The 18,924-nt window shown below is 37.7% G+C and overlaps 1 protein-coding gene across 1 annotated transcript in view; it reads left to right on the plus strand.

The window, feature by feature from the left end:
* Positions 1 to 1,927: 1,927 nt before the first annotated feature.
* B3GALT1 (beta-1,3-galactosyltransferase 1) overlaps positions 1,928 to 18,924 on the plus strand; it is a 175,521-nt gene continuing 158,524 nt past the window's right edge. The window contains exon 1 of the mRNA XM_041473257.1: positions 1,928 to 2,081. The gene's annotated coding sequence lies outside the window, so the exon portion shown is untranslated. The remainder of the gene's footprint in view (positions 2,082 to 18,924) is intronic.

Raw genomic sequence — 18,924 nt, forward strand, 5'->3', positions numbered from 1 at the left:
CTTATTTTTGTTTAAAGATACAGTTCTAATTTATTGCTTAGCATAGGCTGTTGTGTTGGAATTTGTACTGAAGGACTGCTGTTATTCAAATCTGACCTCCATCTTTCACAGCTGCTAAGAAGCAGGGGTGTAATTTTTGTGGATTTTTCAGAGCTCCATAGAAGATACTAAAGGCAACTGAAGTGCAGAACATCAGGAAAGCTCTGCTGGGTCAGGCCAGTGGTGCTTCATACTCAGGGTTCAGTCTCTGACAGTGACATTAAGGGATGCTGTTAGGGACTAGACGCACAGGTTTTATGAACCTGTTCTCTTGTACTCTTCCTGCAGACTTGTTTGTCGTGTTACAGATGTTGGGTATATATCTGCTCAGTGGTTTTAGAGCCCATTTGTGGACCTGTAGACCAAGAACCTGTCTTTTTCAAACTTGCTGATGCTTTACTATCTTCACAACGTCATGTGGCATCATGTTCCAGAAGCTTACTACCACCTTTGTAAAGAAGCACTTAATTCTTTATTAACTGATGTTGTGCTGGCTTTGTAAAAGGTCCCTTAGTTCTATTACTAAAGGATTTAGCTAGCAGCTTTACGTTAGTTTATTTACCATGTTCATGATTTGATTGATCATGTCTTGCTTCAGTCTTCTTTTCTAACTAAAAAGCCCCTGAAGTCTCTTTTTCTAAGGCAGGCACTCCATCCTTGTGGTATTTTGTTCTCTGACTAGAGTCTGTTCTTGAGATGCAGAGACCAGAAGTACTTGAGACATGGATGGACCAAGGTTGTATAAATGTGCACTGTCTTCTTCTCAATGCCTTTCCTCATGATATCCAATATTTTGCTAGGGTTTTTCTTGCTGTTGTACATAAGGATCTGTCAATAGTGGCTGCTGGATTTTTTTCTCCAGTCATTTGTCAGCATGGTGTATATGTGACTGAGATTATTTTTCATGAGATGTATTAGCCTACATATATCTATACTGAAGCTCATTTGTCATCTTTTTGTCCACTCTTGAGTGCTTCTGGAGCCACCATGGTGGCATTAGTTCTGTGCTCAAAGACAATTTCTTGTGTTTGTTTCCATTTTGCCAACAGTATCATACCTTGTGAGTCTTTTTGCATGTGTGTCTGTGAGGAATAAAAGTGCCATGGCATATCAGACAAGAGTGTTTATAGATTTTAAATTCATTCGAATGTAACACAAGCTTTGGTTTTTTGTTGGGTTTTTTTTTTTTTTTTTTTTGTACCTCAGTAAACTCAGGTTAATGAAGTGTCCAGAAATCCAGACCACATAAAACAGAAAGAAAACTCTAAAAAATGCCATTCCTAGCACTTATTTCAACTGCAATGAAAGAGGAGGTGAGAATGGTGGTATATGGTATTTGATCCATGTTGATTGCTGTTAAAATTATTCTTAATTGAAACCAAAGAAGCTTTTAAAAATATTGGAGTGCAAAGCGATATTTACTCAAATACCTTTAATGCTTTCCTAGCCTCTCTACGGATTCAATACACAACTGCCTTAACTCCAATGCTATCTAATTAATCACCTTTCATTTGTGAACTACATTTCATAGTAAGATGAAAATAATAACTAAAGCTTTTCTTCTCCTCCCTCCCAGTTGTATTAGGGGTTAGGCTGGAAGTCCGCCATATAGAAAGGATTTCTTCATGTTCCTTGTTCAAAGCCAGGCTAGTCATTCGATACTCAAAGCATGTCACTTGGAAAAGCTGCTGCATTGCCAACAGCACCGAGAGTGAGGTTTGAAGAAACATCAGAATTGTATTATTAGTGTGCTGTGTTACTACTTAGTGCTACGTAGTAATAAATGTGGTTTCACAGCAGGGCAAGTAACTCCAGCAGCCTGTCTGTGATGATGCTGTCTCCCTTCTCCCAGTCACAGTAACCATCCTTCCTAACCTTTGCAGAACTACTTCAGTACATAAGTCTGGCAGAAGATCACTCCTCCACCCTGGCCACTGACTTAAAAAGCCAAAACAAAACAGAAACCCACTTTCTGCCAGCTTGAATCTGCTTCACAGAGGACCTTATGAAGGCTGTGCAAGGGAGGACATAGAACTATGAAGGTAAATGCAAGAGGAGAGCAAGGTGGTTGAACAGCAGCAGTTAATAATATGTGCTTGTCAAACCCCAGTCTGAAGTGCTGTTCTGTTTCTTGATTTATTGTTGTTCAAGTACTTGGCAGAAGAACAGGACTATTTTAGTAGGCAGCCTATTGCTTTGTTAATTTAAATATTTAGCTTAAAGAATTACATTTTACTTTCTTTGAGGAAAGGCCCCAGCTGCTCTACTACTAATTTATGAGGTCATATGCTGTGTAAATCTGGTTGTCTAAAGGACTGTTACCAACTGTAGTTGACTGCACCAATAGGATTCTTCTTTCATTTCATTTTGCTCTGTAATACAGTTCATCAGAACAGCTTTTTCAAATTAGCAAGTAATCAAGTACATAACAAATATATTTCTACTACTTGATTTTTGTCATGAGTGTTTTAAAGTTATATTCCTGGTCTATTAAATGGGTGCTGTTTGTTGGAATCTGTAGCAACCAAAACAAGGCAGTTTGCCAAAGAAAAAGGTTTTGGTGTATTCCATTTGCATGGTGTGCTTGAAACCCACCCAGTGCTACTTCATGGCAAGCATGTCCGTGTGTACAAGTAGCTGCAAAGTCAAAACAGCTTTCTGTTGGCTGATGCAGCTCAAAATTAGTTTAGCGAGCTCATGGTAACCTGCAGGATGTCATGGATGGACATGAACACTGTGAGCCTGCACAGTCTTTTTCCCCAGTACTTACAGGCCACAGTGGTGATAATTGCTGAATCTGTGCTGAATACATTTGGCAGCAGTGATAGAGCAGTGCCAAATGTGCTGCTTATCTGCCTTAAACAGACTATCATTGTAAAAAGTGGAACTTGTATTCCATTGTTCAGTTGTGACAATATCTTCTTGTGTTAAGATGGGTGCATTCGTCTAACATTTTTATAAGATACTTCAGAATCATCAGGCAAATTTTACCACAGTCTTCCCTAGGAAAAATACTCAGATGTAGGTACAATGGTACATGTAAATGAAGCCACACCATTGTGGGCATCCAAAAAATACTAACAAGTTAATTTCTTTCATATGTATACTTTTTTATAAGGTCTGTCAGGCAGCTAGTAAGAGTGGTATTAGTACAATGATAGCATTGTACTACAAAAATCTATTATATTAATGTATACCTAAAGCTTTCAGCATTTGCACGATTTTTCCATGTAGAAAAATAATACATTTAACTTGGATTTCAGACTCTGTAGTAAAGCCACTGGTTTTCCTTTTTGCCAAGCTTTTGAGTATGCTAGATTATTGTTAAAAGCCACAGAAAATGCACCTTAATGCATATACAATCATAAACCAAATTCTGTTATATTAGTTTATACAGTATGTGCTTAAAATGAGCTAGGCAGTAACAAAGCACTGCTAAAAGTTGGCTAAAAGATTCAAATATATGAAGTTTTCATCACAAGAATTAAAATTCAAATGAAAGTTTCTCACCAAGTTAGTGGCAACTAGGTCATATTGAGTCTGATGTCTCTAGTTTACTTGTTTGGGATTCACCTCTACCCAGTCAGTTTGTTAAAGAGCACATTATTTCTGCTCTGAAATACTTTTACACAAATATTTTGCTATGTTGCAGCTAAGGTGAAAAAATGTTTTGTAAACTCTGAAGAGACTGGCCTCCTTGCTGGTGATTTTCATGTGCAGATTTCAGATTATTCTACCAAGTCAAACATTCCCATTGATTAATCAATGAATTGGGCCAGAAAAGTCTGGAATAGAATTTGAGCATCCAGTCTGCTACTGATTCTGTAAGTTGGATCATATTAAACATTTCACATGGAAGATATACTGCTACTGGGAAAAAGTTCTTTTATCCATGTATTCTATCTAGAAATTAGAAGCCAATGGGAGCAGAATTCAACATATTATGTCCTAATTACAAGTGAGGAGGAGATACTGAATACCATTTTATGGGTATGTTATTCTGAATATTTCTCAGGAGAAAATAAAAATTCTTTTTTTTTTTTTGCTCATGCGTGCATGAACATAGAGGCATCAAACAAAATACTAGTTAAACTAAGAACTAATTTGTGGAAGTTCTGTACTGTTTATTCATTTGTAATAGGGAAATTAAATAAATTAAATCTTTGTTAGGCTTTCCTCTGAAGGTGTTACACTTGTACTGGGTATCAGGCTATGCATCAAGTCACAGTAAAACCTGTAAAGGAATGTGGACGATGCAGCCGAAGTGGTGCATCATACAACAACCCATCTGTCACAGTAGGCTTCTGCTAGGTTTTGTTTGCCCTGCAAGGACTTATCAGAACAAAGCCCACCTGAAGATGGAAACTTCCCTGAGCCTGTGCCTGCTGTTGCATTTCATCAGTGGCCTTTGACTGAGCCTCTGGCTGTGGCTGGCTGGGTTATTGCAGATCCCTCTGGCTGGCTGTCTAGGATCACAGGTCCACTCAGAGGCACGCACCAAGGCATAGGAGTTTGAGCCTTGGGCAGATTTAAATCATTTTAAATTATATATTACTATATTAACCCCAAAGTCTGGGGAAGTCATATATCAGGTAATGTATCCTAGCTGAGGTCACCTGGAAATCATCTGCTTCATAATTTGAAAATGGTAAGAAAGGAAAATTTCTTTATAACCCATAAAAGTAAGCAGCCTGCAAGTGCTTTATCTTATCTTTTGTAAACTATGTCCCTGTTTTCTGAGCAGTCACTCAGCCAAGTTACTGCATGCTTTCCTTTTACTGCTAGAGATGAGTTTGAGGTGATTGCTCTCTAAAGAGACTTCTGGCATGAGCAAACAAGTCAGTTACATCTGAGCAATTCCTATGCACTTTGTACAGTTGTCAGTGACATAAAGACTCAGACCTGTTGTAATTTTTTGTGTAAGGTCTTTCGGGCTCAGGTGGTTTTGACTGCATGTGACCTAATATTCTGGAACTATTTAGAATTACTGTTAATGGAGTTCTTTCTATCAAGATACCAGTTAAGGTTCTGTGAGTTTTTTCCAACTTTGATAGATCTACCCAAACTTTTTAAAATTAAGGGGTTTTCTCATCTTTCAAACTATCAGTTTTTATGTTACTGGGCCAAGGTTCCACTTACACAACATGCAGTTCTTTGAAAGTAATTTTTAGTCCTGGCTTTAACAATGTGATTTCAAGCAACTGTATTAAAAATACTACCTGATTTTACATTTTAGAAGGTGTTTTGTAACTCCTTATAGACAAAGCATGTGTGTCAGGTAGAACAAAGCAATTACTATCTTGTATGTTGAAACATCCTCTGAATAAAAAGTATGATGATTAATACCAGAAATCAGTTTTGGTATCAGTTATAGTACCAATGCTTTCAGTAAAAAAACAGTCTTTGAGACTGAAGCATCTGTAGGGCATGTTGAGGAGATTGCACACAGTGCAGCACACGCATGGTGTCAGGTTTGGCTCCTGGATTCCTGCTGCTGTGCACACCAGAGCAGGTTTGCTCAGGCAGAGATAATGAAAGGAGCAGTGCTGGCTGTTTGTGGTGGATCTGTTTCAGTCACATTATGCACATGGCATGGCCAGAACTAGTTTGTCCCAGCCCCTAGAGAGCAACTGGGAGAGCGGGAGGAGATGTGCTGGGTCGGGAAGCATTTTCAGGTGCAGGGACATACACGGCTACCTGGTGGCACTTGTGCTTGCCTGCGTGGGTGAAGTTCAAGGACACTACAGCTTGGTCCCCTGGCTGAGCCTTTGCCAGTGGCACCACAGTTGTGTGAGGACACTACAGACTCAAGTGGCTGTTCACTGGTTTTGTGACAGCCTACTCCTCTTGCAGAATCTCACATACTCAAGAGCATGGCCTAACAGTTCCAAAGGGATGCTAAAAATGCTGGTCAGAAGTTTAGTTTCAACACTTCTCAGTTCAAACATAATCTAAATACGCATGTATTTATACATGTCTACATTGTAGATCTCTTATGTTGTCTTGTGTACTACCTCAGAATTCTGTAATTGCTTCCATTTTGTATGTGTTGTTCTTATGCACCAGGACTTCATAACTCACTGGATGATGTTTTTGCCTGATTTGTCAAGAAGGGCATGATACTAATAACAGTACCTCTTCTTTGTTATCTGATAGACTATTTTAATGGAGGAAAATAAAGCAATTTGTTTGACTTTCATATATTTTCATTGTTGAAAAATAAAATGTTGATCTTTTGAAGATGATGACCACGTCTTTCATATGTAAAACCATAAAGATTGTTGTAATCTTAGTTTCTTTCGCTATACAGTAGCTAAATAACAATGTTAATGTTAGATGTATAAGTACCAGGTTATCTCATGGGATATTAAAGTTTTTGAGTTGTTTTCTGTTTCAGAGGACAAAGACTTATAATTAGCAGTTCTAATAGGTGGTAATATGAAAGATAACTAAAAGAGTCATGGAGATCACATGTGGAGTTTAGAAAATAATTAAACCCATATTGGTTGTATTGAGGACTTAAAACTGGAATACTGTTTCTTTCTTTAACCAGTAAAACTTAGGCTAGAAATTTTTCAATGAGATGCAATGACATGCTTAAAGACAAATAGATTTTCTGACTCTAAGTAATACAGTTATATTGTAATGAAAATGCAGGAGGTGTTCCCTGTGAAGCACAGCACTAATATTTCAGGTATAACCAATATGGAAGTGGGTAAATTGCTTTACAAGCAAAGGTTCGTAGCATGGTAACACGAAACATTACAAACCAATGCTGCCTCTATCTGAAGATGTATTGTTTTGTGCTAATGAAATATTGTAATAACCTTGCACACCTTTAGAGAAGAACATCAACTATAGCTCTCTGGAGTTATTCTTCAAACAGTATAATTATTCTGCTTAAATAATTTTTATGCAAAGAACAGTTAAAATAAACAAAACCATAAGAATGAAATGACCATATTAAATGCTAACAGATGCATAAAAGGTGGGCTAATATATAAGTATGCAGATAGAAATAAAATATTTTTTTCAAAAGTGAAAGTAGTTGATTGACAAGTGCGTTTCACATTAATTCAAAGCCTGCTGGACTAAATAAATGTGATCTCCAGCACCTCAGTTAAATTCAGTCAGTCTTAAGTTCCTTCCTCTCTTCCCTAAAAATTAAAAGCTGGGACTTCCGTGAATTTCGGTGAATCCAGTTTTCAGGATTTAGGTAGCTACAGTGTATTTAACAGCTTTCTTTAGGACACAGTGTTGCAAAGATTTATACTTTCCTTTTCGGCAAAAACTGTAGCCGGGGGCTTCATCAGGATAGTATCTGTATAGTATCTGAATTTGTTTACTTACTGCCAGGAACACCTTGCTCAAGTTTTGCACTATATTTGTTCTGGAAATAATGAGAGAGATAAAAAAGTGAAAACTGTGTGAGTTTGCGTGAGAAATTTAAGTTGGCAATACAAGTAATATTATAAGTTGACATTCATTTTAAGGTTCTAAAGGAGATTTGACATAAAATGGTATATTCTGTTTATATACATTTTATAAGCATTGCTAGAAAGCTTGTATATTATTTTTTGTTTTCTCTGAGTGTAAAGCTTGCAAAACTGTTGGTTTTTTTTTCTCTTCTGATCCAGCTAGATTTTCATACATAGGAAGGCATGCCACATCCATAGGTCCTTTTAGCTTTAAAATATGTAACTCCTTCATCATTTGGGGTGTTCATATAACCCAGTAATTTCCTGTTATGAGTAAGTTCAGAATTGAACTAGAAGCTGTTACCTATAGATTTTTGTGCCTGTTAGCTTAAAAGGGAAACAGCCTGCCCCCTCTTCTTGCTACATTATATAATGGTATGACAATAGTTCTTTTAATTAGGTCATTAAGACATATACAGAAGACCTGACTTGGCAGACCTAAATTACATAAATGTCACAGAAAAGTCAATAGGATGTTTGTTCATGAAATGAGAATCTCACTGAACGAAAGACTGTATGTACTACTACTAATAAAACTTTGCAAGGTTGATTCATAACACACTACCAGCTACACTGCATTGATGGAAATGCAGTTTGAACTCCAATGTTTACTCAGTATGGAAGTGGTGAATACATGGCTCTGACAGAAATGCCATTTTTTGGGCCAGGTAGTTACCCAATGACTGAAGAGGAGTACTTTGGTTAAGGAATTGGGCATGTCAGTTAGCACTCTTCTAACTAGGATTTATTTCAATGGCATTTTATTAAATATGCCAGTTTATGTATAATATTTGACTTCAGATGGTGGTGACACAGGACTTCTTAGAAAAAGCATTTCTTCTTCACCATGTGAGATGCTGTCCAGGGCCCTGTTCTAGGGCCGTGTAAAAAATTGGCATAAACTTGTATGTGAATTTCATTTACACTTTAGCAGGGTCAGTTTCACTAAAGGGTACCAAGGAAGAAGGGTAGCCACACAACACAGGCTTTGCTTTTTATCAGAGGTATCCATCAACAGAGTGGGCGTGGTTGTTGTCCTGTTCAACAGAAAGGACAGATTTCTTTCCCTTCAGAGGTCTCTAACAGTTCCCAAGACAGAAGGGAAAGGACAGTGCTGTTCTGCTCTTGCTATTTCTGTGGCTAGCTAACAGGTGCTGTTTGCTCTTCTGTCCTACAACTGCTGTCTTTTCGACTATGCACAGGGCTGCATGCCAGTGGAGGCTGATATAGATCAGTACAAAAATAGCAAACCAGCCTCTGCCTAAATGTGCTAACCTGAGCAGCCTTAGACTTGAAGGCTTGGCTTCCATTGTGGAAGTTAAATGTCTGCTGTAACACCCTTTCTCTGGCAGAGGCGAGGAAATTCCTAAATATCGGTGGAGGGTTCTGTTCATTTGTGAAGTATTAATGAGCTCTTATTATTCTGGTATTAGCTTTAAAATATTTTATGGTGTGTTAAAATCAATAACAATGTCACAACAGCCACATCTTGTTCATGAGGTGTGATACATAAGCATGAGGCTAGTTGCTTTTAAACAAGGACTAATTTCTGTCTCTCCCCAGATATATCTCCCTAAGTTCACTTAAATAGATTTTGGATGACACAACAAGCAATAGTTTAGTTAAAAGCTTATAGTTCTTTGAAAATACTTGCAATTCCATTCAGTATGTGAATGAAGTCCAACCAAAAGACTTCAGCGTTCCACAAAATAAATCCAGGGTCTTCACTCTTGCCAGCATGCTGGGAGTTACGTTTTCCACCTAAAATGGATTTCTAGCTCATGATTATAATTCTTGTATAAATGGTTCATTTTTATTGAAAAGATATTTATTGGTTTGGAAAAGTACTTTTTTTCCCTTGGTGCTAAAATCATTGAGGTGGAAGGTTTGCAAAAGAAACTTCAGCATCAGAACCCAAACGAGGCAAAGGGCTAAAAACGCATCTTAAGGACCATTAGTCAGAACAATTTGAGTTGATGGTAGCCAAGATTGTTTTATATATGAAGTTCATCAAACAGAAAGTTGGTTTCTTTAGCTGGAAAAAAAAATGCCTAAAGGGGTATATTTTTGCTGCAGTTGCTAGGGAGCAGCTTACACTGTATCTGTGGGATATAATGTGAGTCATGTAAAATGCACTATGCTGATAATTTACCTCAGAGTGGTTAGAGCTGAATTTTACATTCACAGAGCACATCTCATTGTACAAAAAATGAAGATGAGATGGATGTTCTGAGTAATGTTAGGTGACAGAGCCACGGTGGTATACAAGGCACAGTACACATGTCAGTCAGCTGACAGGAGCATGTCAGTGCTACACGATCCTTAGGTGGGGCTATGATTAGGTGAGCAAAAAAATAATACATTGGCGAGATGGGAGGAAAGAACACAGCAGAGGAGAAGTAAAACCTGTGTTTTTGTGCATTTGACAGATCTCTGGAATGAACTAAGTCTTGAGAATCCTGAATAGTGTAGTCTTTTTTTAAGGCCAGCTCGCTTGACTGGAAGTGTGTGCTACCACTAGGAGGTTGTTTAACAAAATGAGGATGGGTAAATTGGGAGGGGGATCTGAGTAACCCTGCTCCAAAGTGAAAATGCTCCACTGCATTTGGAAACAAAACTGCTTAGCTATGAAATATCAACATCTGTAATATACACCTCTATAATTACTTGGTTATAAGACTTTGTAATTTTATTTCAGAATCTGTCAAATTGGAATTATTTTGATTGAAAACACAGTTTTAACATCTCAATATTATTAAAACTGTAAATGCAATGCATAAATTATACAGCTATAAACACTGGTTACTTGTTTTTATAGCATTAAGCATTTCCAAAAATTATGAAAATATTGCTATAGATTTCCATTTTAATATAATAGTTAAAATCTCACCAATATTTTTTCCTTACTGCATCAATACAGTGATACTGTCTTTAAGTTAATTGCTTCACTCATTTAAGCACTGGTGCAAGTTTGTCTCACATACTGTACACAGAGTTTGAGCGTGTTTTCCTCAGCAATTACTGCATTTGTTCAAAGTGAATTAGGAAATAAAAAATATTAGGAATACTCTTTAATTAGATGATTAAAGAACCCAGCAAGTAATGTGATGTTCAGATAAAAACAAAAGGTATTCTGTAGGGTATTTTTGTATTTATTTATGGTAGAATTCAGACAGGACATGAGTTGTACTGTGCCACGAAAGGGTCTGCCGTTTCTTGAAATCCTGTATGGCAAATATTTATCGTTTTCAAGTAATTTTATCCTTCCAGGCTCAGCTGGCTCACCTTGAAATATGCTTTCAATAAGCAATCTCACAGTAAGCTGTCTGAAAATATGGTGCTCTTCCTAACAACAATTTGAAACCCATTGGGCTTGGCCTTCACAAAACTTTGTGAACAGATACTATCAAAATGCAGCTGAAATTAATGAAGTTATGTACATTAGCTACACTAGCTAAAGATAAAAAAAAAAAAACCCTTTCATAATCTGCTTTTGCAGATTATTGACTTCTCTAATCTTTTCTAAATGTTAGAGGTTTTTTTTTTTCCTTCTCTAGTAAGCCTTTGACTCTTCCGACAGTTTAGCTCCTCTAAGTTTTTCATAAAAGTCCACACCTTTTTTTTTTTTTCCCAAAGACAACTTTTGATATTGTAAAGTCACCATGATTTATGATGTCTTGCTACTGTCAACAAATGTCTTTGCACTTCCTGTACTTTTTCGTTTTTAAATATTACTACGGGGAAAACAATACGGTAATATTAGTGGGCTCTAACTTTATCAGTCATGACACTTCTTGTTGATTGTGTTGGAAAAAAAAATTAAGTAGGCTTTGGCACTGAGCTGTTAAAGCTCAGATATTTACAGGAGGCAAAATGAACATCTGTGAACTCTCTGTTTTTAGAGGAGCACTCACCCAAAAAGTGTAGGCACTTACATGCAAATCCTGAGTCCTCTGAGGAAAATTTTCAGGAATTTGGGGTATGGCATAGGGAAAACACTGGAATGCTGCTTCTGCTCCTTTAATAAATATCTATAGATAGTGTGTCTGAGCTAGCTGAACTGCTGTGTCCATTCAGTTAGTTTGGCTGGTTTGCATCACATACATACAATTCTTAAATGTCCAGAGATAGCAAGTGTGTGATCAGTGGAGGAATTCAAAGCCATAATTTCAAGGTGAAATCATGACCTCTTTAGTGCCGTATATTCTGTAGTCTTAATATTCCATTGTTCCTGATGAGCATCTTACCTAGATAGCACCTGAATATTTTCAGAAGGGTGAATAACTTTGGCCTGCTTGCAGACAGCGACTGTGGGAGGGATGATCCTTCCCTGCTGTTTTATGTTGGAATCACAAGCCAGGGCTGGAAGCTGTTTCAAGGTGACAGCACTGTAGCTACTCAAGGATGTAGCCTACTGCAGTAAACCTTTACATTTTAATTTTGGTACTATACGTGCTTACACGTACATTAAAAAGTTTGGCTTTGCTGTGTGGAAGTGATCCAGAGATTCTGAACAGCAGTGAATCATCTGATTCTGCCATTACACCCTTAATTTTCACTACAGTGTTTATTCCAGCGTTTCCACCCAGCTCTGGGATGGCTCTAAATTGGTTATTCAAGTTGTAAGAGAAAGAAAATAACCTAGAGCAGCAAGACAAAATAGAATGTACAGTGAATCACAGCCAAGGTCTAACAATCCTGTTCCTCTTAATAAAGACTCCACTACTGCTGCTCAGCAAGCACAGCAAATACTAGATGTCAAACAATAGCTTTGACTCATTAAATTGCCTTAGACCCACCCCCCCAGCTCTATTTTCTGAAGAAAAGATGCTTTTACAGTGTAGTTCATATAAATTAGATAATCCTAGCAAATGGTTGGATTGTGCAAGAGAGACCAGGTTGTCTCCAGCTGCCTGAAGATGGAGGTGAGGTTGGAAAAAGCAGGTAGCTGCATTTCAGTCAATGAAGAATAATTTGAGTTGAATTGTGTTAAATGTGACTAGTGTCAGTCTGTCCAGGCAGTTCCTACCTGTTCCTCCCTATCCACAGACCAGCTACTCTTCTGTGTAAGAAAGCCACAGTCCGATGTAGAGAGGTCTTTCAATAACTATAACACTTGGCAGAAACTGTGACCAAGATGCAATTTCCTTTATCTGGCTGCATTGTGGAATCAAGTTTTAAACCTTGGTTGACCCCTGTTTCCAGCTCTAAGGACTGTGAGTTAGGCATGAATTAAGTTATGTTGCCAAGATCTCCTTAATGCAACTTTTAAATGTAAAGTTGCAGGAGTTGCACTGCAAGTGAGCTTTGTTATGATTGTGTCCTTTGGTAGGTGTTTCCTTCTCTGGAGATACTCAGAAGCTCTGTGGATGTGATCCTGTGTAACCTGCTCTGAGTGATCCTGCTTTGGAAGTGGGCTTTGACTAGATGGACCTTCCAACCTCATGATTCTGTGATTCTGCATTCCTCTGGGAATGAAACTGAGAACTCTGATTGTTTTTGGCTTTTTTTAAACTGATGAAGGTACCTAAATCAGTTACACTGTCTTAACTTAGCAGTTACGTTTAAAAGGCAAGTAAGAAGACCCACTGAGGAGCTACATCGTTGGTTACTCTTGCAGATTCTGGAGATGCTGAACAGGCCTCCGAGGCTCCATGTGCGTTGTGCTCCTGTAGTGCAGACTTGGTTCTGCTGTTTGTTATTTGGGCTTTTTAAACTGCCAGCTAATCTTGAGGAAACTTGAGATCAGCATTTCCTTGATAAATGAAGGAAGTAAACAACTAAGAGCTCCTTGTCTGCTTTTCTGAAGTGTGGCACCACTCAGATTGATAGCATCCACAAAACAGCAGACTCATTTGCACTTTCCCACTCTCCAGCTGCTGTGTTTGGTACCATAAGATATGGGGTCAGGATGGTAGGCCACCATTATTCATTCTCTGATGAAGACTTCCATGAATAGGAAAGGGAATTCTGTTCACCAATAGAATGTGAGGCTGTACAAGGATCTTTCAGTAGTGCTCTGTAGGGGATCTCTTCTATACCTGCATTAGAAAATCCTAAAGGGAAATAACAGAACGTTGTTTCCCTTTCCTAAGACAGAAATTTGGCATGGAATAATGAGAGCTTGTATTCAAATGAGAGGCCTCTGAAGTCACAAATTTCTCATAAGCATTTGTCAGTAATGTATGATTTGTGCCCATATGTCTGGCTCATTTTCCCCAAACATTACAAGGATTTTCTGTGGTCTAATCTGATATATTCTAGATGTTCAAAACAAAAGAGAACAATTGTACTACATATATATTTTGTAGTCTTCATGAATTTGTTTGGATTTATAGCACCCTGAAATTATAAAAAAAAGTGTATCCGATAAAGATACACCTTTCTGATAACAGCAGTTTAATTAAGCATTGTTTTTCACCAAAATTGGTGGTCCAGAAAATTACAATTATAAATCACTGTTAATACTAATTAAAATTAAGATTACTGTCTGCCACTTGCATTCTTTGTTAGACATCTGATGACAGAAAAGATGGGTATGGAATACTGGTATGACAGTACAGGCCTCCTTGGCCTTGCTGCCAATCCTTTGTTATTAACTCAAGTAAAAAACTTGGCAGGTGCAGTTGGGTTTCTGATCCTTTGACAAGGGCATCCTCCTTTGACAGAAGGACCTGTTTCAAACCACAAGTCAAGGACAGGATCAATAGGTGTGAAAGGCAGTTGTGTGCAGACCACAGCAAGCATGAAAAAAGTTAAGGCAAGATTCAAGGTCCAGACAAACAGTAAGGCAGAGCAATGAAGAAACAGCCATGGGGTTATGTGACTGTTACTCTGTTAGTTGTTGTGTATAGAAAACAGAAGGAATTAGTTATTTTGAGGTTATTTTGGAAACCCACAAACCCACAAACAAAACAACAACAAGCAAAACCAAACCAAAAGAAACTAAAAAAACCCCAACCAAACCAAAACCCCCTGGGGAAAAGCTATTGCTTTCTACCTCTGCACTTACCATGAAATTATTTTAATGGAAGTTTTTTTAATTTACTCCTGAACACTGGAGTACTTTTTCTAACACAGGCATCTTCATACAAAGGTAAGAAATAGCAGTGACACCTGGATAAATGTCCAAACCCCATTGTACAATAATATGCATTCAGGCAATGTATAGTGTGTCCAAACCAATTTTTCGCACAGAATGTTAAGAGCCTAGTAGACAGAAACTTTAATGGCAATTGGTACCTGTAAGAGCTAGAATAATGCAGGCAATAAATAATAAGAATGCTCCTGTTCAAGGCAAAGGAATACTTAGCCTGGCTAATTGTAGTGGGGGAAAAGAAGTTTCTACCATTTTTATAATTTTGTTTTTCGGATGTATGTCGTGGGCTATCAGTCAGCTTTCTTTAACTCAAGCCAGCTGGCAGGTGACACTGCAGTTTATCAACCACAAGTAAATAAAATGTTATGCTCCAGAAAAATTCAATTCCCAAATCCCACCCCTAAAAATCAATAAAGCTTTTCCTCCAGCTAAAGCATTTCTTATGAGCATTCATTTTTTAAACACAGCAATTTTGGTCACCTTTCTTAAAAATAAAGGTAAAAACTAAAACCAAATTAATATTAAAAGCAATGAAAACTGTGGTACTAGAAACAAATCTCTTTTTAATTTTCGTAAGCATTAAACTTTTTTTAATTAGGGTTAACACATAAAGTTATCTAAAATTATTAAGGATGAAAAGATTTGTTATATCAGTCCTTAAAAACTAAAATCATGTTTGGAATTTTGGATACTTCTACTGTAACTTTACTCTCACTCTCTGACATTCCTGTTCCCGTGTTAAATATCACAAGACGGCTACTCTGTTGAATAAGATTTTATTGCATGAAGGTATATCATAATGCACCTAAATAATGTTGTTTTTGTCAGTCAGTACCCAGCTGTGGTTCAGTTTGCAATTTCAAACTATAATGTACTAATAAAATCTAACTCAATCTTCATTAGTTTTTACATCTGTCCCTTCAAATATTTTGATGCACTCTCATTCAGGAGGTGGCAGAGAAGTATGACCAGTCCAGTCATGGAGGCACAGGGGTCTGTGTGCTTTGCATCTGAAGTCTGCATAAGCTGCCAGATTGTACAAACGCCTTTTCCACCTTCCCTTGTGTATCAAAGCTGTATTGAAACTTTCCTAGTGTTGTGGTTGTATCAAATTAAACTTCCTGGAATTCTCTGTGTCACCTTCTGTTGCTGCCAGTGACATCTGTAGTCTAGTGTGTTACGGTTTTGGCCTCAAAATAGACTGCTGTTCACTTTTAGGATGTTAACCATTCAATGCATTCCCCTTCTTTCTGATCTTTTCCAGTGGCCTCTAGAGCTCTTTACCCCAAAGAGGTTCCTACAGCTTGCTCTTGGTGCAAATTGAAGTGTTCAGCCCTTCATGGAATCAATGGAGTCTAACAACTTTATCTTAGAAATATCCTTGAAAAGATTTTGGGATGTTCATTGATTGACACAACATGATCAGTTGTCCATTTGCTCTGAATTAAGTGTACAGGGAATTGTGTTACCTCCTAATCCCATGCTCCTCTTCAGAGAAGCCTGTGCAGATCTCTGAGGAAATACCTATTCAGATCCTGTTGGTTCAACCCACCTCTGTAATCAACCACCACATTTTTAAGATTAATCTGAATGGAATGTAATCAGTCTTACAAAAATAGAAAAATATCCATATGGAATTCTAACAAATTGACTTGTTAGACAGCTCATGTTCACTAATACACGTTTTAGCTCAAAAAAAAGATATGTAATATAGGAAAGAAAAATTGTATTCTGTTCATGATTATGCTAATTACAAACATGCTTGAATTTGTGTGGTTTGTTTTAAACTGTGCTGCTTGCATGCTCATACATTTCTAGATGGGAACAATACTAGTAGTCCTACAACTTAAAAAAGTTATGGGGCATATTTACAGTGGGAAAGAATTATCATCTCCCTATCTTGAAGATAAGTCATATGGACAAATGTACTTCAGCAAAAATGAGAAATAAAATATCTCCAAGAGAAGATGAAATGCAAAGAAACCATCATCAAATAAGACCCACAAGTAATCTCAGATCTATGTATCAAATTTGAGCCAATTCACTAAATTAAAAGGATTGGAATTATATTCATATTATTTCTGACAGTTACATTTTCCTGGTATACACCAGAACATCAAGAAGGACATTATATGCTGATAAATTCTGTAGCATCTTATTCAATAACTAGAAATATATTGAAGCTTACATTTCTAAGAAGCATTTACAAGATGAAAACTACTAAAAATTCTGCCCAGTGTGTGGAACAGGCTATTTGGGATTTTTCAGTAAGGGAAAATACAGAAATATCAGAAAGAGCCTGAAAATCAAGACAACCCTTTTCCCAGCTGTTTTTGCTTGTCTGGCAGTAGGAGTTATTTTTCTCTCCTGGGTGAGGTTTTTACAGTCACTGGGAGTAAAGTACAGCATTTTTTGTGGTCCCTCTCAGGAAGCCATCTTTATCTTTAGTGGCTGAGATAATCCAGCAGTGGCCCTTTTTCCAGCCAGGCAGGAGCTGTGGAGCTGTGCCTTGCTCCCAGGATGCAGCAGGACTCCTGCAGCTTTGGCTGAGTGACCAACCCTGCCCTGCAGAGCAGCAGAGGCTCCTGTCCTCTGCCAGTCACCAGCCTGTCTGCTAAATGCATCAGCAAATGCACTCCTATTTCAAAGCCATGTTTGGCACTGAAAGTCTTTGAATTTTAGTTGTGGCAGCTGTTGTTGGGACAAATTAACTCGCTGTTGGGAACAAATGATGTTCCAGCACCTCTGGAAACATCATCATGTAATGCTGTTGGTCATTTGGGTAAATTCAGGACACCAAGCTGAAGCTGTGACTGGTTCTAGGTAGCTTCTGAGAATAAGGATTTCTTCATTCTCTAGCTTTCTACAAAATTACTTGCCTACATTAGAAAATGGAGAATCTACCAGGAAGACAGACAGTTTTCTGGTTTGAAAGCCTATGAGAAAAGTGAAACTAGTTTTGTTTGCCTTGTTATCTGGATGAAGAAAAAATCATGTAATGCCTTTAAGAAAAATAATCACACTTTATTCTTCCCCAAATGGTAATACTGGTGCACAGAAATAAGGAAAACTATATTGCACATGCTCTCTCCTGATACTGCATTTGCTTTATTCTAATTTCCATGTAAAAGGAATTACTTGCATGTTAACAACAAGAAGAAAAACCAGGGCCCTTCTACCATTAGATAACCTGATGCCAAAAGCACTGCCACAACAACTTTTCTGACATTATTTATGTAGGGAAGGGAGACAGTCAACATCTATTATGTTGTTTTCTTCATCAGCCCCCACCCCAGGCGTGCTGAGGTGTAGTGTCAGAGCCATGGAAGACAGCATTCAGCTACATTCTTACACTGAGGTGAGACAGTCCCAAGCAAAGCCAGCACAGTGAAAAAAGGGGTAATTTGTAATAAAATGAGATAGATGGTATTGACAATCTGACAGGGCAAATGCTTGTTTGCAGTGGGAATGACTTGCAGTTAGCAGATAAGGTCAGACAGAGGATGTTTCGTATCCAAGTCATCATCAGCTACAAAAAAAGTTACTGCTTTCCCCCTGGGCAATTGGTCTTGTCATTCACACCTGTCTTTACCATTTTTTCCTGATACAAACCTGACTTTTTTATTCTTGAAGCCTGTATGCTAAGTATGCACCTATATATCCCAGGCAAAGAAGGTAAAGGGGGGAAATAGAGGCTTCCATTATCTACACCAACATTTAAATACCTAAATAAAGCAGCCAGATCCTTAGTTTGCTCATAAGGTATTCTGGTAATTCAATATCTTTTTCTTGACTGTATTCACAGACATTTTGCCAAGGAAAGTTCTACATTAAAATCTAGAAGACTTATATAAATATATCACTCTCTAGAGCTTATTCTTGGTTTACTTTAATGCTCTTCCAGAATCATCCCATCCATCACGAATTTACTACAGGTCACTGGTCCCAGGTGTAAGTCAGGCTGTGTTACAGTGAGTAGGGAAGACAACTACTTGTGTTATGCACACCCCAAGGATATTCCTCTCAGAGGAGGCATGGAAGAAGCTCATGGATTTCTTGGCATTAATTTCTAAAAAAAGACATGAAGTTTTGATGCTCCTTTTCAGCTTTGAATTGTCTGGCTAAAGCAGTATGGTACTATTCAAAACTCTTCAGTACCACTCCAGATCTGCAGTAAAATGCCATATCCTCTTTGGGTATGTAACAATCCAACTCTCTGTATTAATTACATAAAAATGGCACTCTTTTTACTCTACTCTTCCAAACCTATCACCTGATTCATGTAAAGGAAATATTTCTACACCTTTT

Source organism: Pyrgilauda ruficollis, unplaced genomic scaffold (assembly GCF_017590135.1).
Source record: "Pyrgilauda ruficollis isolate IOZ18807 unplaced genomic scaffold, ASM1759013v1 scaffold3, whole genome shotgun sequence".
Lineage (NCBI taxonomy): Eukaryota > Metazoa > Chordata > Aves > Passeriformes > Passeridae > Pyrgilauda > Pyrgilauda ruficollis.